The sequence below is a fragment of the Lissotriton vulgaris genome, chromosome 7, assembly GCF_964263255.1.
Source record: "Lissotriton vulgaris chromosome 7, aLisVul1.2, whole genome shotgun sequence".
Lineage (NCBI taxonomy): Eukaryota > Metazoa > Chordata > Amphibia > Caudata > Salamandridae > Lissotriton > Lissotriton vulgaris.
The window spans coordinates 689,043,704-689,069,613 of NC_141695.1; the positions used below are offsets into that span (position 1 = coordinate 689,043,704).

General features: G+C 46.8%; 1 protein-coding gene across 4 annotated transcripts in view; it reads right to left on the reverse strand.

The window, feature by feature from the left end:
• The window catches only part of TEX2 (testis expressed 2), a 716,722-nt gene that overhangs the window by 391,954 nt on the left and 298,858 nt on the right, over positions 1-25,910 (reverse strand). The gene's annotated exons all lie outside the window — the stretch shown is intronic.

The window sequence follows — 25,910 nt, forward strand, 5'->3', positions numbered from 1 at the left end:
ATCAATATAACCGCCACTCCGGCGCGCAGACGTCAGTACTTTTCATGACTGTCCACTTCAGAAGCACAAAGCTATGAAGTGACTGACCATGGTGTGTTAAAAATGAACAGCTAGGGCCCTGAAGGGGAACATCCCTGACACTTAAAAACAGTTCCGCAATGCGGGGAGGATGGGTGGGTCGGTAAGGCATCTGCAGCTAGATCATGTCTCTCAAGACTCTCCCCATTGCTGAAAGAGACCTTGCGCCACCTTCGGATAAAAACGCCATTTGTGATCCGCAAGGCACCTTCGGCTGAGCTCGTCCGCCCTGGCGCTCAGAGAATTGGCCAGGTGTTGAACCACCAGGGAAATGCCCTGTTGTTCCAGGCAAGTCCAGAGACGCAGGGCCTCTTGACAAAGAGTCCACGACCCCACTCCGCCCTGTTTGTTGCAGTAGCCCATGGCTGTAGTGTTATCCGTGAACACCTGTATGAGCCTTCTCTTTATTGGCGAAAAAAATTTTTTCAGTGCCAATCGGATCACCCGAATCTCCAACAGATTGATATGAAGCTTGGCTTCCGCCAGAGACCAGAGTCCTCGGATCTCCATCTCCCCCAGATGGCCGCCCGATCCCAGAAGGGACGCATCCGTCACTACTGTGAGATCTGGGTGGGTAAGGGAGACGGGTCTACCCCTGAACGAATCGCCGTCTGGTAGCCACCGCTGCAGGACACTCGCTGTGTCCTCTGAAATCTGAACCAGGCCAGTAAAATGTCCTCAATAATTTCTAATTTCTAATTTAAAATATTTCTAGAGCGCAGCGTACACCTTGCGGTTTCTTGGCGCTTGGGTCAATGCTGTGCCCATTGGAACTCCAGATCCCACTGCAGAGTCCGCATGTGCCACCGTGCATAGGTCACTAGCAGGATGCAGGAGGCCATGAGGCCCAACAGCCTCAGAGTCATTCTCACCAAATTCCAGGATAGAGGCCTAAATATTGATATCACAGCCTGAATATCATGAACTCGCCATTTGGGAGGATAGGCCAGAAACTGCACCGGGTCCAGGACCACTCCAATGAAAGGGAGCGTCTGAGAGAGGGTCAGGTGTGACTGGCACGTTGATAGTAACCCCAGCGAATGCAGGAGGTCCGCTGTAGTTTGGAGGTGGGAGACAACGGTGCTGGTGAGGCTGAAGGAGAGCACTGCAAGTGGAAAGTGCTCGTGGTTCACCATAAACCGCCGGTAGCAGCGATAGGCAGGCAGGATAGGGATATGAAAAATTGGCGTCCTGCAAGTCCAACGCTACCTTCCAGTCCCCTGGGTCCAAAGCAGGGTGAGCATCTTAAACGTCTCCTTTTTGAGAAAGTAGTTGAAGGTTCTGAGATCTAGGCTAGGACCCATGCCTCCGTCCTTCTTTTAGACCAGAAAGCAGCGTGAATATCAACCACAGCCCACTTCTGGCCAGGGAACCTTCTCTATAGCTTCCCTGGCCAAGAGAGTCTTCACTTCCTCACACACTAGGTCAAAAGCAATCATCTGTCAGCCAATCATATACTGAAGGCATGGATGGAAGGTAGTCTCAAAGGGAAGGGAGTAACCCCTTCAGCATATTTGCAACACTCACCTGTCCAACGTGATATCCTGCCAGTGGGGAAGATGATGGCGTATTCAGCCATCAACTGGCTGTACATGATCCTGGAGGATCGGACTAGTAAGATTTTGAGGTGGATGAAGGGGGTTATGGCCTTGCTTGACCTCCGGCCTCCCGACCCACGAGTCGGGGTGAACTGCATTCACAGCCCCACAGGGGCTGCTGAGCTTGCGAGGCCCGCTGGCTGGAAAAGGGTTGGCATGTCTGGTAGCCCCTTGCATAGCCACGAATGGAGCAAAAAGTAGGTGCTGGCCGCGAGGCTGTGGTGAGGCCCAAGGACTTGTCCGGCGAGCCCTTGAAGCGCTCAAGGGCGGCATCTGCCTTGTCTCCAAAGAGACAGTAGCCATTGAAGCCATGTCCATGAGGTTAGCTTGAACATCCCCTGAAAAGCCAGACGTTTTCATCCAGGCGTGGCACCGACGGCCACGGTCACAGAAATCACTCTGCCCAGTGAGGGTCGTGTCCAAGCCACATCTGATGGCAAACTTTGCTACGTCTCTTCCGTCCGGAATAGCTTGGGAGTGTAGAGCTTGGTGCTCTGCCGAGAGCCTGGGCAGCACTTGCGCAACTGTGTCCCATATAGAATGGGAATAACGGCCCAAAAAGTGTTCACCAACCACAATACAAGACTGGCGGAAGAAAACATTTCTTACCAAAATCCTCCAGTCTCTTGGATTCCCTGTCCAGAGGTGCGGAAGGGAAAGCGCCATGGGAAGTGGAAGCTTGGACCACCACGCTTTGTGGGGTGGGGTGGGTGTTGAGGAAAAGTGGGCCGACCGGTGCAAGGTGATGGCAGCATACAATCATCCTATTCACAGGAGGCAATGTGTTGGGTTCGGACCAGGTATCCAGGAGGACAGCCATCAAGGTCTCATTAAAAGGCAGCAAGTATTCTGAGCAGTAGACCCCAGGCTGCAGGACCTCTGCCAAGATGTTCTTCTTAACTACCACCAAAGAGAGCTGCAGGTCCAGGACCTCCACAGCCCTTCCATGGCAAATGATGCCCCCTCTTCTGTGGCCAGGGTATGTGGAGACAGCATGAGAGAGTCTGGGGAGGTGTCCAAACCACTGGCATCACCCAGTTCCTCATACCAGTTCATCTCTTGTGGCTGGTGGATTTCCTTAGGGATCCTGCTGCCCCACCCAATCTTCTTCATCCATCCCCAACCCTTCAGAAAAGGGCTAGTTGAACTACATGGCGCCATACGGCTCCGTGGGCCCCGGTCTCGGCATCAGGGGATGCCCAGCAGCTCAGTGTTATTGGGTATGAGGATTGGGAAGGTGCCGCCGGTGGGTGCCTGCGACGCTGAGGACCTTGGCGCTGGACACGCACCAGGGAAGGTCACTGTGGAGGTGTGGCGGACACTGATTTGGGCCCGGGAACAGGTCCAGTCCGAGGCCGTGGCACCAGAGCTGCAGCCATGGAACCCAAGGGGACTCCTCTATTATCTGAGCCTGTAGGGTCCGAAAGGCGTGCCAGCATGGTCAGAACGTCCAAATACAGCACACATGGTGTTGGAAAACTCTTTAAGCTGAGCAAGGGTCACACCCGGATGCGGAAAGGGAGGGAAATGCGGAGCCAACCCAGGCACCCACTCTGCAGAGTGGGGCCTCGAACTCCGAGGTTCCTCCGCTGTGTTGCAAAACAAGCAGGGTGAAATTGAAGCACACTTCGACTTCTTGAGCTTTTTGTTGGGCCTCTTACCTGACTTCGAAGATTTCACCGAAGAGGACTTCAGTTCGCTGGAGCTTGGATCTTCCTCTCGACTGAGACTGGGACCTCCATGGTGCCGGACGCCGGGCAAAGAGCAGCATTAGGGACTGCTCCCTCAAAGCGTTTGGCGCCATGGACCAGCAGTCGGACCATGACTTCGAGTCATAGTCGCGCTCCAAAGACACACTAAGTAGGGACGCGTAACCAACATGGCGCGGTGACAGGCGCCACAGGCTTGAACCCCTAGGTCTTCCTGGATGATATCCTACGCGCAAAAGGGACTCGACAAATAGTACAAAAAAAGTCTGTCAAAAATTGACATGGGATAGCTCTCTTCAACGGATGGGCGCTTTCTGGCGCGGAAGGAAAAGAACTGAAGTCAGAGCACCGTGGTGGCAGATATATTGACAACAACGAACCTGGCGCAGACGACGTCACGCGGATTCGACTGAAGCCACCTACTTACTTTTACTTGCTAAGAAAAATATTCTGGATCGCCTGGAAGTTCACAGGTAAGGAATCTCCAGCTAGATGTCTCTATCAGATAGATGTAGTTCACGGTAAACTAACATTTTTTCGATTTAGAAACTGGTTTATAAACACAAAGTGTGCGTGTGTGATACACTAAAGGTAAAGATAAAAGATTCAGTGCATTGGCACACTGAACCGAAAGCATAGTAGGATCACGTCCGATCCCTTTGTGGCAAGGGCTTTGCCATATTAAAACTTCTCGCCAGGATATTTCCCTGGATACCCCTGGATTGCAGACGCTCAGTCACACAGGCCCTATTGGTCAGTCACCTGGACTATGGCAATGCACTATTTGTAGGGATGAACAAACATTTATTCTCCCGCTTACAGGTTTTGCAAAACCTGGCGGCCAAACTCATTTGCAACAAAGGTAAACGAGACTCGGCATCGGAGTGCTTAAAGAAACTTAATTGGCTCCCGATGCGCCAGAGGGCTGCCTTCAAATTGCTTAGCCATGCCCATAGGGCTTTACATAAAACTGGCCCCACAATTCTCCAAGACAAGATCGAATTTTATGTGCCCAATAGGAACCTACGCTCATGTCAATCAGCTTTGGCTAAAATCAAACGTATCTACAAAGTCAGAACAGGTGGTCGCTCCTTTTCTTACCTAGCAGCAAAAAAGTGAAATGAGCTCCCTACCGACCTAAGACATACTACAAATTACCTCCAGTTTCGTAAAAAACTGAAAACCCACCTATTCCCCAATCCTTAACTTCTCAGCATACGCCTCAGTAGTCCTTATTTGGTATATAGCGCCGTGATATCCCTTGGGATGAGTGTCGCGCTCTATAAAAACGGCAAATAAATAAATAAATAGTAAATTGTACTACAAACATTCCCACATTGCGATTCACAACTGATATGGTCGAACCTTTCACAAATTGTGAGCAGTCACGAAACAGGCAACAAGGCCATTCAATTAAACACAAAGTAAGAGCAGGCAGTAATCCGGTACAAACTATAAAATACAAGCATTGGCAAAGGCAATAGTCCTCGCCTTTAACAGGGGAGTGCAGATGTATTACAATGTGGTACTGCTATTAAATGGTATAGAACTGAATCTACAACTTTGGAAAGAAATCTTACCTGGCCTTGTCAAAATAAGCTTTAAGCAGTTACTGCTTAACTCACCGAGATATCTTGCAAACGTTTAATCATTTTGTTAATTCAGTGCTCTTTTTGCCATCAAAACAGCCAAACACAATCAGCTTTTTAAGGAGTAAGGGCCATATGCATGAACACATTTTCCCATAGACATGGGCAAAACCCTGTTGCTGCATCTGGCCCTAAGATTATAGTGACACATGAAATTGATAGCTTGGGCAATCATAGATGATGCCTTTTAAAATGAAGAAAGTGGAACACATCTAAAGTGACAACATGCACTGAATGAACATGTCCAAAATAGTGAAAGGAAGGAGACGATTAATAACTCCATTACAAGTGGTCACTTGACAGAGATTGTTTAGTCTATGCCCTACAGGTGCCAAATGAAAACATGCGTAGATAAAAGAAAACATAAAAAGGTGACAACAAATGAAGAATTATCCTTTACTTATTTCCTTGAACCTTGAGGGCATTCTTTGGAGTCTGGTAGCTCTTAGCGCGGGGACACGCCGAGATGGCGTTACTGAGCGCTCTATAAGCTCTTTATTATTATTATTATTAGCACACCTGAAATCAAAAACAGAAGGACTCGAACCCTTTCCGTTCAAACTAATCCTCTTATAACTTAACCTTTAGGCCACCAATGAGACTCAATAAATGTGCAAAAGTTGTATCATCTCAGTTTTAAAAGAATTGCCATAAACTAATTCCAAGAAACTGGCTTCACTTCACAGTTGTACAAACTCAGCTAGGGCAAGCCATCATACAATACCGGCACTCTGTACAACAATCACAATGCACAGATTATGGGGGTCCTGACAGCAGTAAAACCTTATTTAGAGGGTAACATTGAATACTATAAAAGTGAAAACACTAAGTGCACAAGGCTGCAGCAATTACAGGTGCCTTCTTCCTTACTTTCATTGCAACAAAGCCTCTAAAAAGTCAATAAAGACTAAAAAAACAGACTCGCTTCACAAATCTTGCATCCGAGCAAGAACACTAGCACTAGCTTAGAAAGCGAATGCAGTAAATGAAAAGGCTAATATCATGAATATACACCCTTCAGGGATTCCCCCTCTCTTAACCATCCTCTCCTAATAAAGCAATCTTTCTCTTATGTTTTTTACTCCCAAAAAGCAACGACATTTAATTTTTGCAAGGAAACTCACTCTTGATTGCCGGACTGTATAGTGAAACTAGATGTGGAAGACTGCTCATGAGAATCAGTGATTTTCAGGTGTGTTTCCCCAGAACACTTAGAGCTGCCTTTAATGAAACTAAATTGAGGGATCAAAGGCAACAAATAAAAGGCATCCCAAATTAAATTTACCATTTAATAGTGGTGCGGTTGCAAGACAATGGAGACAATGGAGGGGACTGCTGATGTACTGTGCGCTGTATTCTAAACCTCAAAACGCTTACTATACAGATGCACTCCAGCGCCTAGGAGTGCGTTTGGTAGCAGATAGAGCTTTAAAATCATCATCCAGTGCATTGAAACAAGCCCTTCCCGCAGCCTGCTTTTTTAGTAACCAGCGAACCGGTTATTAAGTGTTTGTGTGTGTTTTTTTTTTTAACTATCTCAGGGGTGGGGAGGGAGTGAGGATGAGTGAGTGAAGGGCAGCTGAAACATAGGGGTCGTGTGACATTGCAAAGCAATAGAGCCCACGAAGGGCTTTGCTGTTGTACTGTAAGCTGTATTGTAAGCCACAAAACATTTACTATACAGATGCACTCCAGCGCCTAGGAATGCAGTTGGTGGCATGTGACGTTTTATAAAGAATCCCCCAGTGAATTGAAACAAGACTGTCTATGGGTCCCGGAGAAGCGTGCTACTCGCCGAAAAAATGCTTTGTTGCCTCATCAGGGGTAGTTAACGCTATATAAATGCAATTACAATACAATACAATTAGTAACCAGGCTGAGGCAGAGGCTGCTAAGAAAGACAGAAATATGGTATGGTGGTGCCTTTTCTTGTGCGCACACCAAGGACTCTGGTGTGGCCGGTTTGAGATCCTTGTAAAAGTTTTTTTAAAACAATAAAAACTTCAAAAGTTCTGGAAGTGTTTATAATGTTACCTCTTCCCTAGTTGTGCTTGTAGCTTGGGGCAGAAAGAAAAGAAAAAAATGGAGTTCAGGTACAAGCCTAAATGCACACAAGTGGATGGCTACAAGTACTAGGGCACTGCTCCGTGGAAGTGAATGACCGATGAAAAGGAGGAACAAATAGGAAATATTGACCACTTGGAAGCTAGGATTTTTAAAGTACACAGAAATAAGCAAATAAAAAGCAATGGGCGGTCTGTAAGTTCTCAAAGTATATACAGCATGTCTCAAGAGACCGGGCAAGCACTGTCTAGGCTCGACCTAAAAATGAGTCCCATAAATATACACACTCTTTTAAAGAAGCATTCCTATATACCTTGGTGGGAAGAATGTGAATTCTGCAAGCCCAGAAGAAGTAGCGAAAGGAATTTAAGACAACGTTATTTTAACAAAATGAGGAAATAAAATGCTAAATAAAGATTAAGCAGGTAGGCAATAACAGATAGGATTGATGAACTGGACGCCGTATTGGGTAGATATACTCCTCGTAGCCGCACCATATTCCCACATGGGCAGGTTCTGTACTCTTTATACCTACTAGCATCAGGCAATCAGCAAAGCTTAGTAACTGTTGCGGATGGGACAACACAAAGTGCGCTCTCCAGGATATTCCAGTCATTTTTAGATGCCCTCATATCTAGAATACTTGGCCACAAAGACTTCCCACAAACACAGGTGGATTAGCATGAAACCATAGATGGTTTCTATTACACAGCCCTACGTAGACAAGAGATGAGCTCTGTAGTTGGCACCCATATATTAAAATGCACCTTATCAGGCACAGAATACCCATGTAGAAACAGAAAAAAACAGAGTTCCCTAAATGCACAAGCTGTATGCAACTCTGACTACATATAATTACAGACCTTTTTGCAAACCATCCTGGCAGTACTCTCAATTCTTCCATGTTTAGACACAGAGTATTATTATTAAAATTTTTTATAAAGTGCGTAGTCACCCGGAGGTATCACAGCGCTAAGATCCCTACGACTGCGGGTCCGAGGGCACGAGAGAAGGGGGGGGGGGGGGGGGGGGGGATGGTGGAGGACGGAGTTCAGGGGGACAAAGTTTTTTTAGGGAAAAAGATGAGTTTTCAGCCGCTTCCTGAAACTTAGGTAGTTTGGTTCTGTTCTCAGGTCGCGGGGGAGTGCATTCCAGAGGCGTGCGGTGTGGACCGAGAAGCGTCTTCCACCCGAGCGTGCCTTCTTGAATCTGGGGATGATAAGAAATTCCTTGTCTGATCGGAGGGATCTTGAGGCTTTATACGGTCTAATACATTTTCTTAGAATAGGGGGGCCTTGATTTTGCAGCAGTTTGTGGGCCAGGCAGAGGGCTTTGAATTTCACTCGCTCCCTCACTGGGAGCCAGTGAAGGAGCTTCAATGCTGGTTTGGCCGAAGCTCTGGCAGGAGTGTTAGTGAGGATCCGGGCAGCGACGTTTTGGATTCTCTGTAGCTTGTTCAGAGTTGCCTCAGGGGCGCCTAAGTAAATAGAGTTGCTATAATCAAGCCTGGAAAGTATCAAGCCTTGGATTAGTAGTTTTTGTGAGGTGGAAGGGAGTAAGGGCAGGATCTTTCTCATTGATTTCAGGAGCCCGAAGCAAGTCCCGGCTACTTTTTTTGCTTGCGCAGTGAACGAAAGATCGGTTTCGATCCACACACCCAGGCTTTTTACTTCCTGTTTTGGGTCGGGGGGGGGGGGGGGGGGGCAGACAGGGTGGCCAGATGTTCTGGGGAAGGGTGAGTCCTTTCTGACCAAGGAGGAGAATGTCAGTCTTTGACCCATTCAGTTTTAAGGCTGAGCTGTTCATCCAACCTTGTATCTGCGTCAGACAATTGAATAAGCCTGCAGGTTGTTGGCTCGTGTGGGATAAGGACACAACTAATTGTGTGTCATCAGCATAGCTGACGATGCTCACTTCGAACGGGTTGACAACCTCCTCCAATGGGGACATGTAGATATTAAATAATGTGGGGCTCAGGGAGGAGCCCTGAGGCACGCCACATTGGAGGGGTGTTTCGGAGGAGCGGGTGTTATTCTCCCAGATATGGAAGGAACGTTGGGCCAGAAAGGACGAAAGCCAGGATAGTGCGGTGCCTTCCACACCGACCCTCTTAAGCCCTTTGATAAGGAGTTGGTGGTTGACGGTGTCGAAGGCCGCGCTAAGGTCGAGGAGGATCACTGCCACTGATCCTCCTTCATCTAAGAGTGCTCTGGCCTCCTCCACAGCCGCCAGGAGGGCGATGTCAGTGCCCTGCCCTGGGCGGAAACCTGTCTGTGAGCTTTTTAGCCGGTTGTTGGATTCCAGAAACTGTGATAGTTTCTTGTTAGCCAGTTTTTCAGCAATCTTGCTGGTCCCGGGGAGAAGGGAGATTGGCCTATAATTGGCCAAGTCTGCGGGGTCCAAGGAGGGTTTCTTTAATAGCGCTTTGACGACTGCCGCCTTCCAGCTAGGGGGGACGACTCCCTGTTGGAATGAGGCGTTAATCAGATGGGTGAGGGGAGGGACGATGATGGGAGCTACTTCCTTGAGGGTCCGTAGCGGAGCGGGGTCCCTAGGAGATCCGCTTTTGATGGTATTTAGCGTATTTTCGACTTCTTCGGTGGTTACTTGTCCCCAAGAGGATAGGCGGGGGGAGGTAGGAGTGTCGGGGGATTCGTTTTCCTCGCTCGGAATTGTAGGAGGGATCGAGTTGAGGATTTTTTTAATCTTTTCTTGGAAGAAGCTGGCTAGTTGATGGCATTTTTTCTGATCTGCCTTGGGGTCTGGGGGGTTTCTCGGTCCGGGGTCTGGAACCTTAAGAAGTTCTTTCAAGATGATAAAAGACTCTTTGCTAGAACAAACTGAATTTTCTATTCTTTCCTGAAAGAATAAACTTTTTATCTTGCAAATGGAAGTTTTGTAAGTTAGTAGGGAGGTGAGATAGGCGTCCTTCTTTGCCTTGGACTTATCCTTCCTCCAGGAACGTTCTGTTCTCTAACATTCCTGTCGCAGAGACTTAAGCTCTGGAGTATACCAAGGAGCAGGAGGCACTCGTTTGGTTTGTTTGAGCGTGGCAGTTTTAGGGAGGAGTTTGTCTAGAGAAGATGTGATCCAGGAGTTAAACTGTTTATCGGCCGTAACAGGATCGGTGGAAAGCGTAGGGATGGAGTTTGAGAGAATGGTGGCCCATTCGGTTGGTACAAGCTTGTGCCACCGTCTATCGGTGACCTTGATTTTCACGGATTGGGGGGGGACAGTAGGTGAATCCCAAAAGATAGGGATTAGAAAGTGATCGGTCCATGGCAGAGGTAGAGGAGGGCTAGTGGTAATATTGGCGATGTTGGTGAGGACGGGGTCTAAGAGGTGTCCCTTATCGTGGGTGGGTTCGTTATTAACCAACCGGATGTTAAATGACATAAGGTCCAGAAGAAGGTCGGAAGCAGTCCGGTCAGTGGGGTCTGTGAAGTGAAGATTAAGATCACCTACGATGAGAAAATTAGAAGCGGAGGAAGCTAGTTGTGATACCGTTTCAGTGATAGCATTGAGGAATTTCCCCGGAGTGCCCGGATGGCGGTAAACCAGTAGTCACGAGAGGGAGTGTGCCGGGGAGGTTTGGATGGAAAAAAGGCAACTTTCGCAGTCATCAATGTTGGCGTTGTTGGTTCTACAGATAAGGTGTTCTCTGTAGATTATGGCCAACCCCCCTCCTCTCCCTCTGGGTCTGTGCAGGGCTTGAATTAGATAGCCTGGGGGAAGGGCGATGATGATATCCGAGTCAGAACTGTCAGAAAGCCAAGTTTCAGTGAGAAACAGTGCGTCCATGCCTTGATCTTGTATCATCAGGTTGGTTTCATGTGCGTGCTTAGGGAGGGAGCGGCAGTTAAGAAGGCCTATCTGTAGTCCAGGTTTGGCTGAGGTCTGAGTGACTGGGTTGCAGCGCGTGCAGTTGGAAAAGGGTTTACCTTCGTCGTGGATGTAGCGACACCCCTGGTTCTTTTCCGGTTGGAGAGCCAGGAGCATGTCTCCTGTGTACACCAGACGATCGGGAGGTGAATCCGACAGAGTCCCTGGGCCTGGGTCCGTCCGGGCCCAGACGGGCTTGCCTTAGGTGCGCCTTCGGCGCGCCCGCTGCGCCCGTCGGCTGCGCGTACGTGAAATGCACATATTTAAGAAGGCGAAGGGGGCGTGGCCTCGAGCGAGTGGGCGTGGCCACAGGACCGGCTCACTCGCTGCCGGCGGCGATAATCTGGGCGTTCCCGCTGCAGCGTTAGCTCTGCTGCGTGGTGCTAGGAGGAGCGATAATTAGCCCACAGAGGATCGATCAGGTAGGAAAGGGGAGTAGCGGTGACAGATTATTACTAACCAGAGATCTTGGAGATGAGTAGCTGTTATGAAAGCAGCACATACATACCGCATGGTGTCAATAATCTATCCCTACATCATCAGCATGTAGCTAAATAAAACCACCTCTGCTAGGTAGGCTGTTTGTATGCAGTCTCACCCCTGATACTGTCACCAACCTGTCAGCAAAGCAGAAGAGTACACAATGGCACAAAGTTACAACTTGTCCAAAAGGTAAAACTTGTCACGCAGACAGTTAGCGATGAAGTATGCCTTTGGCAGATATTAGATCACTCAGAGAGATGTCCCCAACAACCATTGCTGAGGTAAGTGTTGAACATCTGAAATAATCACGTACATGATGTAAGTGTATAGAACAATCTTCCTGTTAATTTGACGGATGAACAAAAAATGGAACATAATCATCTTCCAGTTCTGGTAGTACTTGGTAATGATTTTACACTGATTTTACAACGAATCAAAAATAATGTTACGTCACACGTTATGGTGAAAATATTGATAAACTATTTTTTGCTTTTTTCACCCTAAGCCTATTGTGGCTCTCTCACAATTTGCTCCTTCGCCACCAGCACCGAGGACTCTTCACTTTCAGGAGCAGCTGCCTGCTCTTTCTGGCCCGTTGGACAGGGGGCTGCTCTGCCACCAAACCCATGGCCCCCTCACCACTGTAGTACCATGTCCTTACACAGTTGTGTCTAGATTTGTAGTAACTCACATCTGGGACAGTATGGGGCTGCCCTTGTGTCAGTATCATTCTTAATCCATGAACTACATGTTCCACAATTCATTTCCACAGTCTCATGTGTGCCAGGTCCGGAATAACAGGCTGTACCATTGAATGTGAGGGGTATAGCAGCATTTAGTTTACGTGCAAATGATGGCCCTAATGTATGAATTACAAATTAACTCGATTAATTTGAGTTTGAGGGGATGGTGGACTTAAACTGTGATTGTGCTACATGGCACCGAGGTAGAAGTAGAAATGACTCTTGTCCTTCCCTTAGGCTGCTCTCTTTCAGCTCTTCCACTTGTTGGATCCCCTGGGGCTGTGAACTCCTTCCCAAGTACCCGCTCTCTGTGAGCTTGTCTGGTCAGCACTGTTCTAGGCAGGAACCTCTTTTACTGGATTGTGTATTTAGCAGACGCTTCGAAGGCGGTAGCTGCAATTTGAGACTGCCAATTTGAAATTTGCGACTGGTCAGGAATCACATTTTACGGATCAGTAAATTGCAATAGTGATTTTTAAGAAACCACAACATGGTGTAGGCAATAGTGCATATAAATTGCAGCAACAGTTTCTTCATGAGGGCTGGGGAATGTGCCCCCACCCCCGCCAGCTGTCAGCTGCGCAGCAAAAGAAAAAATGGCATATAAAAAGATTTCATTGCCATTTTATTTTTCTGATTTTTCAGCAGCCAGCCTACCCCAAGCCCAGAGATATGCAGGGCGTGTCCCTTCCTGCCGATTGGCAGCAAAGGACAGGAGCAGTCTCTGGCTGGATGCTCCAAAGTGTGCATGTCACTTTGGCTAGTGGTCTTGTGCCGGCCAAAGTGGCATGCAAACTTTAAAGTTCTCCACCCAGCTGTCTTAGACAGCAGGGTGGAGACCAAGCACAGAGCTCCGGGGCCTGAAGGGCATCCAGCCAGCCCGCTCCATCCAATCCAGGCACTTCTCTAATGCTGGGTAATAGCATGGGAGCAGCGTCTGGATTAGTTAGGGGAGCTCGACTCCCACAGCAGATTCAGAAGTGGAACACCGAGGAGAAAGTGCAGCCATCGGTACCATGCACTTTATTGACTTGAAATGTTATTCTAGTTGTTTTTTTCTGAATTTTGGAGAGAGGGGTTGTTTTATTTTCGGTTCTTGAAGGAGAGGTTGTTTTATTTGGGGTTTTTGAGGGAGGTGTTTTATTTTGTTTTTTGGGAAGTAGTGGGGCACTTCACTCGCCTCGCCACTTTCGAATAGTACCAGCCGCCCCTGATAAATTGCCAATTCCCAATTAGTGATTTGTTCATTTTCGCCATTTGAAAATTGATAAATGCTACGTTAATACACCCGGCCCATAGTTCCCATAAAATGGAGCGTGTCTGTTCTACAAATACAATGAATGTTCCGAGCTCCCTGGTAATCTTTATATACTTCCCTCGCAGCAGCTCTGTAATTTGATGTGGAGAACGAGTTTTCCATTGGAAGCGGAAGGCGCGCCACATAAACACTCCTTTTGGCCATGGAGATGTTTCTGCAATAATGCTGTCGCTCACACAGCGTCAGCGGGCACTGTGTGTTCAATAACTGTCAGTAACAAGCATTTACAATGCAATGGTTTCGCCTTTGTTAAAGTTAGAGCTATTGGCATTGCTCTTGACATTATTTTTATTTATGTATTTTTTAACATAAATAAATGGCATTGTCATTTACAATGCCACTAGCTTTATCTCTCGCAAATGACACACACAGAGCCCCCCCCACACACACAGCCACACAAAGCTCCCCACACACACAGCCGCACAAAGCTCCCCACACACACAGCCGCACAAAGCTCCCCACACACACAGCCACACAAAGCTCCCCACACACACAGCCACACAAAGCTCCCCACACACACAGCCACACAAACCTCCCCACACACACAGCCACACAGAGCCCTCCACACACACCCACATGGCACAAGCAGGCAACAGGGGCACACTGAGGGACAAGGAGAGTGACTGGCGAAGGCTAGCTAATAAAGGCACCGCCACCCTCAATGCCAACAGCTCAAACCCTCACAACCGCGAGACCCACCGCACCGCAAATGCCCGTCTAGCAGGGAGGTGTGTCTGAAGAGAGTTTATTGTGCATGTATGTTTGCCAAACTATAGGTTTGATTACACGTGGAGTTTGTGTTCAAGTGTTCACGTGGAAATCTATTGGCAAGAACTCGAGCCTGTATAGAGTTATATGGCAGTAAACTGTGTCTTCACGGGGATACAGCCGCATGGAGCTGTGCCCACAAACAATTGTGCCTGCAGGATACTGAATGCGCAGAGCAAGCACTTTGTTTAGTCGCCAAAGAACACTTTGTATAAGCACAGATAGCTGTGTTGTGTCATCGAATAATAGTTTCCAAAGATATATGCACCAACTTGCCTAAAAAGTGGAGGCCCACAACGCTTAAATTCCGCTCACAAAAAATGCCTCTCCATTAGGGCTTCGATTGTACAAGGGTTAATAAATGTAAAGAGCTGCGCCAGCATCTGAACTGTCTATCATAACTCATACTTGTCTGAGATCACATATTTTTCTTAACTCTAAGTACAGTGATTTAATATGCATGATAAATAATGGGCACGAACGATGAAGGCTGCATGTTTGATTGAGACAGGTCAAAAAACACGAGAGCCCACTCAGTTGTGGCCAGCTGCCAAAAGAGAAAGTGCACTCAAAACAACCCTGTATGCACACCACACGTGCAGGAGCTCTCCCCATACCCACCCTGCCACGCTCTGCCCACAAGGTGGCACCTCGGGGACCCGGAGCCTCCGCTCCTCCGCAGTCCGCTCCGGGGTCAGAGACATACGCTTAATGCGATTTGTATAACATCGGAGGTTCTGCATTTCTCCACCCTTCCTTCGCCTGAGACGAAGGGCGGAGTAATGTACGTGAGCGTTCATTATTCTCCTGGGTTGGGGGGAGGGAGGATCCTAGCCATCTCCGGCCCACCTCCAGTTTGTGTGGGGGAGGGGCAGCTAAAGGAGCTTCTGGTGACAACGCCGACGATCGAGAACCGCGGGCCAAAGAAATGGCAGAACATTGACAAACCTCCAGATGAGCGCCACCACAAAAAGTAGAAATTATTTGACGTAAACACCGGCGTGACTACCCTGGATTTTACAACCTATACTTCCAAACATTTAACTACCAAGGAGGGTCTGCCTTCCAAAGGCAGGAAATACTAAACATGTGTACTTTTACCTCTGCCCATTGCAAACATTTACCGGATACCAAGTACAGCGCCTATGTTCCTCATACCCCTAAACTGCATGATTAAAAGGACTGTTAAGCATCAGCTACACGGCAACTTCCTCCTTAAGAGTACAAAAAAACGAATACCACTGGAATATTACGTCCAAGCCGTGTAATCGACGTTAGGTGCCTTTAAACCTAAAATATGTCGATTAAACAGTAGGACGGGGCCAGCAGGTACAAGTACTTGATAACCCTGGAATCGTTATTTTGGAGTCTGTACCATTACTAGAGAATCTACCATCCCACAATTAACCTCTCCCCCATCCATTGCAAAACGAAAACTGGCATCGAGTCATTGGCAGGGTACATAGGCATTATGACATTGCCCCGGTTCCTTTAAACAGACACTAGCGGCAGGAGGACGGCTGTAGCCAGGCTTCACTCCAGTTTACCAAAGCGGTTAAAGTACCACATGAAGGGTGGTGCTTAGGTTCGGTGTCGAGGACCGGGATGCAGACACAGAGGCACACGTATTGTGCGAGGCACGGACGCAGAGTTGGCCGCGCCGTGCCCAGCAACAGAGATGCACCTCCGGTTGTAGACTTTACTCACTGTGGCTCTCCAGTTGTCCTCCAGCTGTGGTTGCAGCCCTAGGCAAGGCATCGGAAGTAGTGAGCGGGGGACAGGGAGGCTCCGGACGGGGCCTCGGGTCCGGTGTGGTTTACTTCATACGGAACAGAAACCAACAATTTTTCGGGGATCTGAACCTCTCCACTCCTAACCTCCCTGCCTCATCCTCCTCCAGAGGCTTCCCGCCGGTACATTCAAGCAGGGAACCTGTCGTGCCCCCTGGGACTTGTAGTATACAAACCCCTCCCCTTCTAGTAAGCCAATAGCTAACAGAGAACGAAAATACTACACGTCCCAAGATTCATGAGCGACCAGGACGCCATTTTAACCCAAGCCGGACTGTTGCCAGACCACCATCACAAATAAATAAATAAACAACGGAACAGCAGGTTAGTTGGGGGAAAAATGCAGCGGGTAGAAAAGATGGCTTTACGAATACACACGTACCAATGGACGAGGTGGCGAGAACGTGAGGAGAAGAGGTGGGGGCAGAGGCCAGCTGGGGCCGCCCTACCTCCACTCCCGCCCATGTGCCGCTCTCCGGCACCAACAGCAGCCGCACGGAGCCCTCCCCAGCCCTTCAGACTCACCGGGCTCTCTTGGGCGGGCTCCTCCGGGCGGCGGCCTCTCTGCTGGGCGGCGGCTCGGCGGCGGGTCTCCTCCTCATAATGAAGCACCGCCTTCTCCTTCCGCCGTCGTCCTCCCGAGTGGAGCCGCCAGGCTCCCGATCCACTTCTCCTCCGGGGCGCCGGGAGCCCCCAGCAGCGGCGACGCGACCTCTCCTCTTCCCCGGTCTCCCTCTGGGCACGGGAGACCGGCAACTCCCGCAAAGGCTTCCCCCAGGCAGGGGGAAGCGGAACAACACGTCCTCCCGGCCCCGCCCACAACCAGGCGGCGGGCCGGACCTCTGCTTCCGGGGAACAGCCAATGGCTGCGCGGCAACTCTCCCTGGGCCACCCAATGGCAGCGCGGCCCTCCTGACGAGCCCACTGGCTCTGGTCGCGCTGTCGAAGCCACGGCGGCGGTTTCAGCGATTGAAAGAATGGGGAAAGGGTTTCCCAATACTAAGGACTAGTGGACTCGCCATAAATCCTCATTAGTGCGCAAGAGGGCAAAGTGGTAGGATGCAGTAGTGCCGGCAATGCCGGACCAGACACGGGGGCGTTCCCGGCGTCCCGTGACGTCGGCAAAAGCCAAAGAATGTCGGGAACGCCCCCGTGTCTGGTCCGGCATTGACGGACAGGCCCCTCGTCCAATGGCAAGGCTCCGTTTACGGAGCCAGCCAATCAACGACGAGGGCCGAACCAAAGCACCCTACGGTTCTCAACAGGATTTCGCCTGCGCGGAAAAGCTGCGCAGAGCGCAGCTTCCGCTAGGCGAAACCTAAAAAGGCTTACATGACGAGCTACGTTTTCCCCTGATCAGATGGCACTTTTATCTTCATTGTCAAGACAACTGGTCCGTAACCCTAGTAACAGCGATCAGAGATTGCTAGAGCTGAGTGCTGAAGCAAATGTCAGGCACATCCTCATTTGCATGTTTATCTACTCACTGCGTGTGACTTATCTATGTGAAGAATTGCACTAGCAGAGCTTTCGCATGCACATTTGTGTGTACCCTTTCCAGCCATGCTCTTTTCACATGTCCATTTGAAGTTAATTCCAACCACTGCCCCGGGAGCTATTAAAGCCCTGTTGTGTACATAGGACCACTTCTGTCTGCTTCCTTCCAGCCTTCATGTACGAGGCTTCTTCAACAGCCAGAGGTCCACAGCAAAAGTACTCAGTGCGTAATGTCTGCACAATAATACTTCCCTAGTCAGTTTGCTGAATGCACCTCGCTAATTTTAGAGAGGGCGCTGGGCTATTGCGGGGACTGTGCAAACAGGTCAAGCCTTAGAACTGCGGGTGAAGGCAGCACACAGAAGTCACTGTGTTCAGGATAAAGCACTGAGAAGCTAAAAGCCAACAAAACACTTTGGGCAAGACATAAAACATCATATATAACACAGCATAAATATGCTTTTTAAACAACTTTAATGCACAGACACCAATTAACCACAACCCAACATCCCGCTGGACATGTTAGATACAACACTGAACAAGCAGGCAACACAACGCATACAACACTGAACAAGCAGGCAACACAACGCAGACATGCCAGGGTCAACTCACCGAGCGCATCCCTGTCAAGCGAGGTGTAAGGCAGGGTTGCGTCTCGGCCCCCACCCTATTCTCTCTATATATGAACAGGGTGGTGGACTTTCTGCTAGAGGAGCCAGTGGACACACCGACCCTGGGGGGAAAAAAGATACTAACTTTGTTGTTCGCGGACGACACGTTGTTGATATCCAAGACCCCGGCAGGGCTACAGCGCTTAGTTGACAGATTCCACCACTTTTGCGAAACGCGAGGCCTCATCATAAATGCCAGTAAAACCAAGTTTATGGCCTTTAATCCCCATAGGGCATGCAGGAAGGGCCCACTTTTAGGAGGGACTCCCCTCGAAAAGGTTGATACCTTTGACTACTTAGGTGCAAAGTTCTTCAATAAAATGTCTTGGAGGCCACACCTGGGAAAGTTGTTGGCCCATAAGCGTATGTCAGGTGCAGTAGTTAAGGAACATTGCCTTTTCCACACAAAACCTACAGCCCCAGCCCTCCATATATACAACGATAAGGTGGTCAGTGCTGCCCTATATGGCGCCGAAGTTTGGGGACACGATAAATTGGACGAGCTTTCCATAGCAGAACACAAATTCCTAAGAGACCTAGTGTCAGCACCAAAATACATTCCCCTTACCCCACTATTTTTGGATATGGGTAGGCGGTCGATAAGCAACATAGCCAGGTTGCGTCCTTTACTATTCTGGGCACGCATTAGGAGGACACCTGAGCTCCCTAAATACCCTGAGGCACTCACTGAGGTCACTAGGCTTGACACCGGGGGAAAATAGGCTGTATACGTGACACCAAAAAGATGCTTTCGGCAATTGGGCTCAGTGGTTGCTGAGACAGTCAGGAACCCCCAAGGAGAGAGGCACTTATACGCCTCTACTGGGAATGGGTGGACCAACGCGATATTAGAAGAACTAATATGGGTAAATTTACAACAGAGTTCTACCTACACAAGCAAAGTAGATACTTTGAACCCTACCTGGATTTAATTAAAGTGCCGAGAGATAGAATACTCTACATGCACTTCAGGTACGGTTCTCTCCCAGTAGGGGAGGTGACGGTAAAGTGGTCCACCAATAATGGAAAAGGTTGCCCCAGGTGTCTGGCCATTGTGGAAAGCACTGCACATATCTTGTTTGCCTGTCCGGCGTTCAAATTATTGCGAGAAAAATGGTTGAGCCCGCTCTGCCGGCAGTTTGGAACACGGGATCTTCATGTTGCAGTCGAATTCTCAGAACTGATACCAGACCTTTTATAACTTGTTGTATAGCAAAGTTCCTGGGCCAAGCGTGGCTGACACGAAGAAAAGCACTTGCGAAGAAGATGTAGTAGTTCTATTCGTTCAGCCAGCAGCCAATTCTACAGATTATTAACATTTATTGTTGAAAACATTATCAGGTACAAGCATTTTATTCTTTTTTAAATTTTGCCAATTCTTCTAGCACTTTGAAGTTTTAGCTGTGTATTTTAAAGTTATGAATTATTTTCCAGTTTTAACTCGATTTTATGATGATTAATTGTATTCGTGTCATTGTACTTTTTTATTTTTTAACCTATATGTAGTCTTGTGGGTGATATTTTTGTTTTGTTTTGTGTTGCTTTTATGACATTGTGTCGAAATAAAGCTTGTGATGATGATGATGATGATGACATGCCAAATACAGACAACACCATATGCCAGATCTAAAAATCCATGCGCCAACCAACAACAGAACATGCTAAACTGAACTCTACGCCTAACATAGTCGCGAGAGGCCAGAAGATGTACTGCATGACTCCAGAACACAAGACTAACACAACACAGACATATAATATGCAGACACCATATTAAAATGTTGTCAAGACCTTGAAACTGGATACCCAACTGAGAGATCGGTTAAAAAAAAGAAAGAAAAAAACCATACATACACATATATATTACCTACTGGCGGTCGCCAGAAGGTATATATAGTTAGGACCTAGTTACCATAGGAAATTCCGAACATTCTTTTGGGAATAACTTTGGCGCCGATTGAGGGATCTGCCTGTAATTTTCCTTAAATTTGCCTCGCTGCGCTCCGCTCCTTCCTTGAAAGTTTCGGGGGGATTCGTCAAGCGGGGGCTGAGAAAAAAGGGGGTCCCAAAACGTGTTTTCCCCATGTTAATTTCCATAGGGACATTCTGACAAGGCTACAGCTCGAACAGCTGAACGGAATTATACCAGATTTGGCAAAATGGTAGGGACTGGTATGCAGCAGTGCCTTTTGTATGTTTGGTGTAAATCCCTCCAGTAGTTCTTGAGAAAATTGAATTTGAAATTTTTCAAATGGCATTTTCTATGAGACCTTTAAACATGGCTACAGCCCGAACGGCTGAACGGAATTACACCAAACTTGGCAAAATGGTAGGGACAGGTATGCAGTAGTGCCTTTTCTATATTTGGTGAAAATCCCTCCAGTAGTTGTTGAGAAAATGAATTTGAGCAAATTATATATCTATATGCGCTCAACATTCTATTGGGAATAACTTTGGCGCCGATTGAAGAATCTGTGTGTAATTTTCCAGAATTTTGGACAGCTCCGCTCCGCTCCTTCCCTGAAAGTTTTGGGGGGATTCGTCAAGCGGGGGCCCAAAGGGTGGTCCCAAAACGTGTTTTCCCCATGTTAATTTCCATAGGGACCTTTAGACACGGCTACAGCCCGAACGGCAGAATGGAATTACACCAAACTTGGCAACATAGTAGGGCCTGGTATGCAGATGTGCCTTTGCTATGTTTGGTGAAAATCCCTCCAGTAGTTCTTGAGAAAATTGAATTAGAAATTTTTCAAATGGCATTTTCTATGGGACCTTTAGACACGGCTACAGCCCGAACGGCTGAACGGAATTACACCAAACTTGGCAAAATGGTAGGGACAGGTATGCCGTAGTGCCTTTTCTATATTTGGTGAAAATCCCTCCAGTAGTTGTTGAGAAAATTGAATTTGATCAAATGATATATCTATATGCGCTCACCGTACGCGCACTGTACGGTACGTGTACCGTACGCGTACGTGCGCGTACCCTTACGTGCGTGAGCGAGTTTCTGATTGGCTGGCAGTCGACTGTCAACATTCTAAACTGTCCAAACCAGGAAGTGTGGCCACCATCTTGTTTTTCAGGAGAACTGAGGCACAAGAGAGCCCAAAACAAGAGTGGAAAACACAAAAAGGGGGCAGGGTAGAGACCCCCTCAACCCTCTAGCCCTTCTCAGGGGTCCCAAAAGGACCCCCAAGGGCAATAAATAAATAAATAAATTGCGGGGTATGCGTAGGGTACGCGTACCAGGCTCGTACCCCGTGATTTTTTGCACTTGGTGGTCCTTCTGGGACCCCCTGAGAAGGGCTAGGGGGTCAGGGGGTCTCAACCCTGCCCCCTTTTCGCGTTTTCCACTCTTTTTTTGTGCTCTCTTGTGCCTCACTTCTCCTGAGAAACAAGATGGCTGCTCAGGTGGTCCCAGAAGGATAATAACATATATAAACGTTATCCGCTAATAGAATTAGCATTTTCAAAACCTTTGAAATTTATTGAAAAAATATAGGTTTCACGCCTGATATAGTTAGGAATTCGCATTTAAAAAACCTTGCAAATTCACTGAAAAAACCATAGGTTTCAAGCCTTATATAGTTAGGAATTAGCATTTAAAAAACCTTGCAAATTCACTTAAAAAAACCATAGGTTTCAGGACTCATAGTTAGGAATTAGCATTTTAAAAACCTTGCAAATTCACTTAAAAAACATTGGTTTCAGGCCTTATATAGTTAGGAATTAGCATTTTAAAAAACCATTGAAATTGCTCCTATATAGATAGTTGTACTAACTATATTTCGCGCACCCGCAATCCACTGCTGATGATGTCACATATTACATAATTCATGACATGGTCAGTGACATCACTGATGACATCTCAAATGACATCACTGATGGCCTGAAACCTATGGTTTTTTAAGTGAATATATATATATATATATATATATATATATATATATATATATATATATATATATATATATATATATATATATATATATATATCTCACTCCACTCCGCGTCTAATGCATTTGCATTCTCCTTTCCAAAACACGGACCCAAGTTTACAGTTGTTTCTTATCTGTTTATTCGCTGTGCCGCTGATGTGTATATATATATATATATATATATATATATATATATATATATATATACATACCTTTTGTTAATAAAAGAACTTCAAAACCATAAATAGACTACTGAAGTTTGAACTTAATAATCAAACCACACTGCTTTGTGAGAGAACCCTCAAAATCAACGTAAGAACGTATCAGACCCTGATAGCAATGGAAGGCCATGCTACAGGTAGAAAGTACATTATATGAATACGACCAAGACAACAACCATAACAACATTACCATAATTGTATGAAGGTGACCAGTACACACCTGAATTGCATTAGCACAGATAATACTACACAAAACACATCTAAGGGACGAATAATAATAACTGTCCGCTGGAAGATACATGTTGAAAAACTAGTAGTAAAAAGGCCCATATGACGTTTAAGGACTTTATTCCCAAAATTAGACTCATTAATGTGAGAATGGTGGAAAGGATCAAAATCAACTTTGGAAGTCATATTCTTACTCAGAAAGAGAATGGTAAAGTCTCGGAGCATACGTGGTAGAGAACCACGCTGTACATGCAGATGAGCTGCTTTGCAATATTCTGGATGAATCCTAGTCTGGTGGGGGAGGACTAAACATGGAAGACTTAAACAGAGCGACTACTGACAGAGTGGAGACTAGACGGAACAAAGAGCGTGGACAAGTGAAGAAAAACTAGCGACACAGGTAGAGCCTCGACTGCGCATGTGATAGGGCAGTGGGCTCTGTCAATGTAAGCCATTTTATCCATAAGCTGAAGTCATAAACGCGTCTAATACTTGTTTAACGCTCAGGGAAGTGGGGACAGACCAGCACCTACAACATTACTGTTAACTGGGGAATCTTCGCAGCAGACAGGACGTGGGCCTATAGAACACTGTGAAAACAAGGGCGTTGCCACCAGTGGTGCAGCTAGTGCAGAGACACCAGGACACTTTTAGTGCTTTCATTTGAAGCAGTTTATTTAGCAGTCAGATTCATTTTTGCAAGCGCCTTTGCCTGGCTCTGTTAGCTCTTTTCTGCAAGAGTTTTAGTCTGAGGTAGGGTGGTGCATCCAGGCAAATGATGGGAAGACTGGAAGGCACCAGGCAGACTGGCCTCTTGGGAAACTGAGCAGGCTGCAGACACGTCAGTGTTTGGTGGAGGAAGGGAAAGAGAAACAGAGGGCGGACACTGAAAGAGATGACAGAAGATACGCTACACTGGTGAGAAGAGCAGCGGGAGAACAAAGAAAAACAAGCATTTGCAATGCAATAGGTTTCGCATTTATGTGACTTTGAACAGTTGGCATTGTAAATGGCAATGCCTTTCATTTGTGTTTTGGATTTAAAGCATAAATAAAAGGTATTCCCATTTACAATGCCAATAGCAAAAACTTGCGTAAATCGAATACCTACTGCATTCCAAATTCTTGTTTTCTATTTCTTTACATGTTGAAAGCGGCTGCCCGCCATTTCCTTTCGTTTCCACTACTTTTGTTACAATCGGCTCAACTGCACGGGTGCCGCAATTGCATAAAAAGTAAAGAAAAAGAAAAGCACCTTTTTCCTATTTTTTACTTTTGATGCAATCATGACCCCCACAGTTGTAAAAAAAAGTAATGAAAAAGAAAGGAAATTGGGGGTGGCCGCTTTTAGTATGTAAAGAAATGGTAAACAAAGGATTTTTGAAACATGCAGCAGGGGTGCAAAAACAAATACACAAGGAACTTTTGTGATAGGTGTGTGGCAGGGAAGACACAAAGAGCTGCTATGTTCACGGCAGGGGTCCAATTGAGTGAAAAATAGAGTGCAGCAAACATGGGAAATATGATCAGAATGTAAGGGGACATGTAACATAGGTGGTCGCCACAAAGTGAAAAACACACCCAAAGTTGGGCCAAAGAGCAGCGTCTTGCCAATAACAAAGCAATTAAGAAAGGCACAAGAAGGTACAAATGGAAAGCCATGGGCGTGTCCTAATCAACCTGACTAAATAATACAAGCCTTGCAGCGCAGCGCTGGCGCGCTGGTAGGCTCGACCTAAAAAGATTGAAGTGGAGAACAGAGCCAAAAGGGCAAAAGATAGAAAGTGTGAATGTAGCAAGAAAAGGAAACAAGCGAATGGGGAAGTCAACTCAAAGAATCTTTATTCAGCCATTCGAGGCCATAAAAGACACATATCAATACATTACACGGAAAACATCTTAAAACAGGTTAAAAACAGCATCATCATCTCCTGCAAAGTAACATAGCATTAGAATAATGTGCTAACCCTTATTTAATACAGGCAAAACACTCAGCAGAGAAGAACAGCAGCTGATGAATCAGACAACCAGCATACATAAAAAGTTCAAAGTGTGTATGAAATGTAAATACAGCATGATCAAAAATAACAAATATCTAAAACTGAGGTGCTATTACATCAATAAAACAGACATAGTTACTCTTCCATTAAAAGGGGAAGTCGAACAGAGAGAAAGGGATAAACATTAAGCAAAAGGGCAAGGTTCATGTAAGCAAGTGCTCTGGTACTAGGTGTGTGGCAGATACTGCAGCACCCCTAAAACTGGAGAAAGAGGATGGGAAACAACAGGCCTTTTAATCAGTTTTGTTTTTGAGCTGCATTAGCGGTTTGTTCAAAAGCAGTGAAAATCAGTAGTAAATAGCATGAGCTCAATGGTAAATTACATGAGGTCACTGCACATTTGGTGATCATGTACAGCTTGTGTCACATTATGTGGCTTCAAAGAGACAGTATTGCTTATTTTCATCACTCCTGTGATCTGGTCCTATGGAGGGGGGAAGAATTTGGCGTGTGAAAGACACCCATGTTCCATAGCTGCTTTTAAAATGTTTTAATTGTTAAAAATTAAACTCTTGTTGAGATTTTAATTGCAGTGTGAGATGGAAGGCAGTTTCAGAGTAGGGTGAGAAAACAAAACAATAGTGAAACCACTCTGATTTATTAATTACCTTTTTTAAATAACTCTGTTTTAATGACAATTGGAACAATGTATCCAGATACTTAGGAATATTACAACATAATCTGCCAGTGCACCACCTTTTTGCACAAACTCCGTGAGACTAACATCTCATTCACTTGCTTCGCTCATGTAAACACAGGCTCACAATTAAAAGTTTTGGTTATTTGCTGCACTCGCTCGTTTATTAACACTAGGATATTTTGTTATAAGCCTGTATAATTTTAGAGGGCTGATGCCCCTACCAACGAAACCCAGCAAGAAAAGTGTTCCAGCACCCATGCAAAGGGGCAGGCATTAGGATGTGGGTGAGAACAGGAGGCAGGTGATGGGGGAACGAATGACAAGATGTAGATGTGAAAGAGAAAGGGACAAAGTGCATCGAGAGGAGGGAGATGAAGGGGTTGTGGAGGAGAGAATGGCAGGATATAGAAGAGAATGGACCTGGTAAGGGAGAAGAAGGGGTGAGGGAAATTGGGAAAATCAAAAAGAAGGGATTTAAAAGAGGGCGGAGAATAAAAAGTGCAAAAGACTTGAAGCAGATACAGACAACTGAAAAGGGCGAGAGATCGGATAGGGATAATGAGGAGGGAGAACGGAA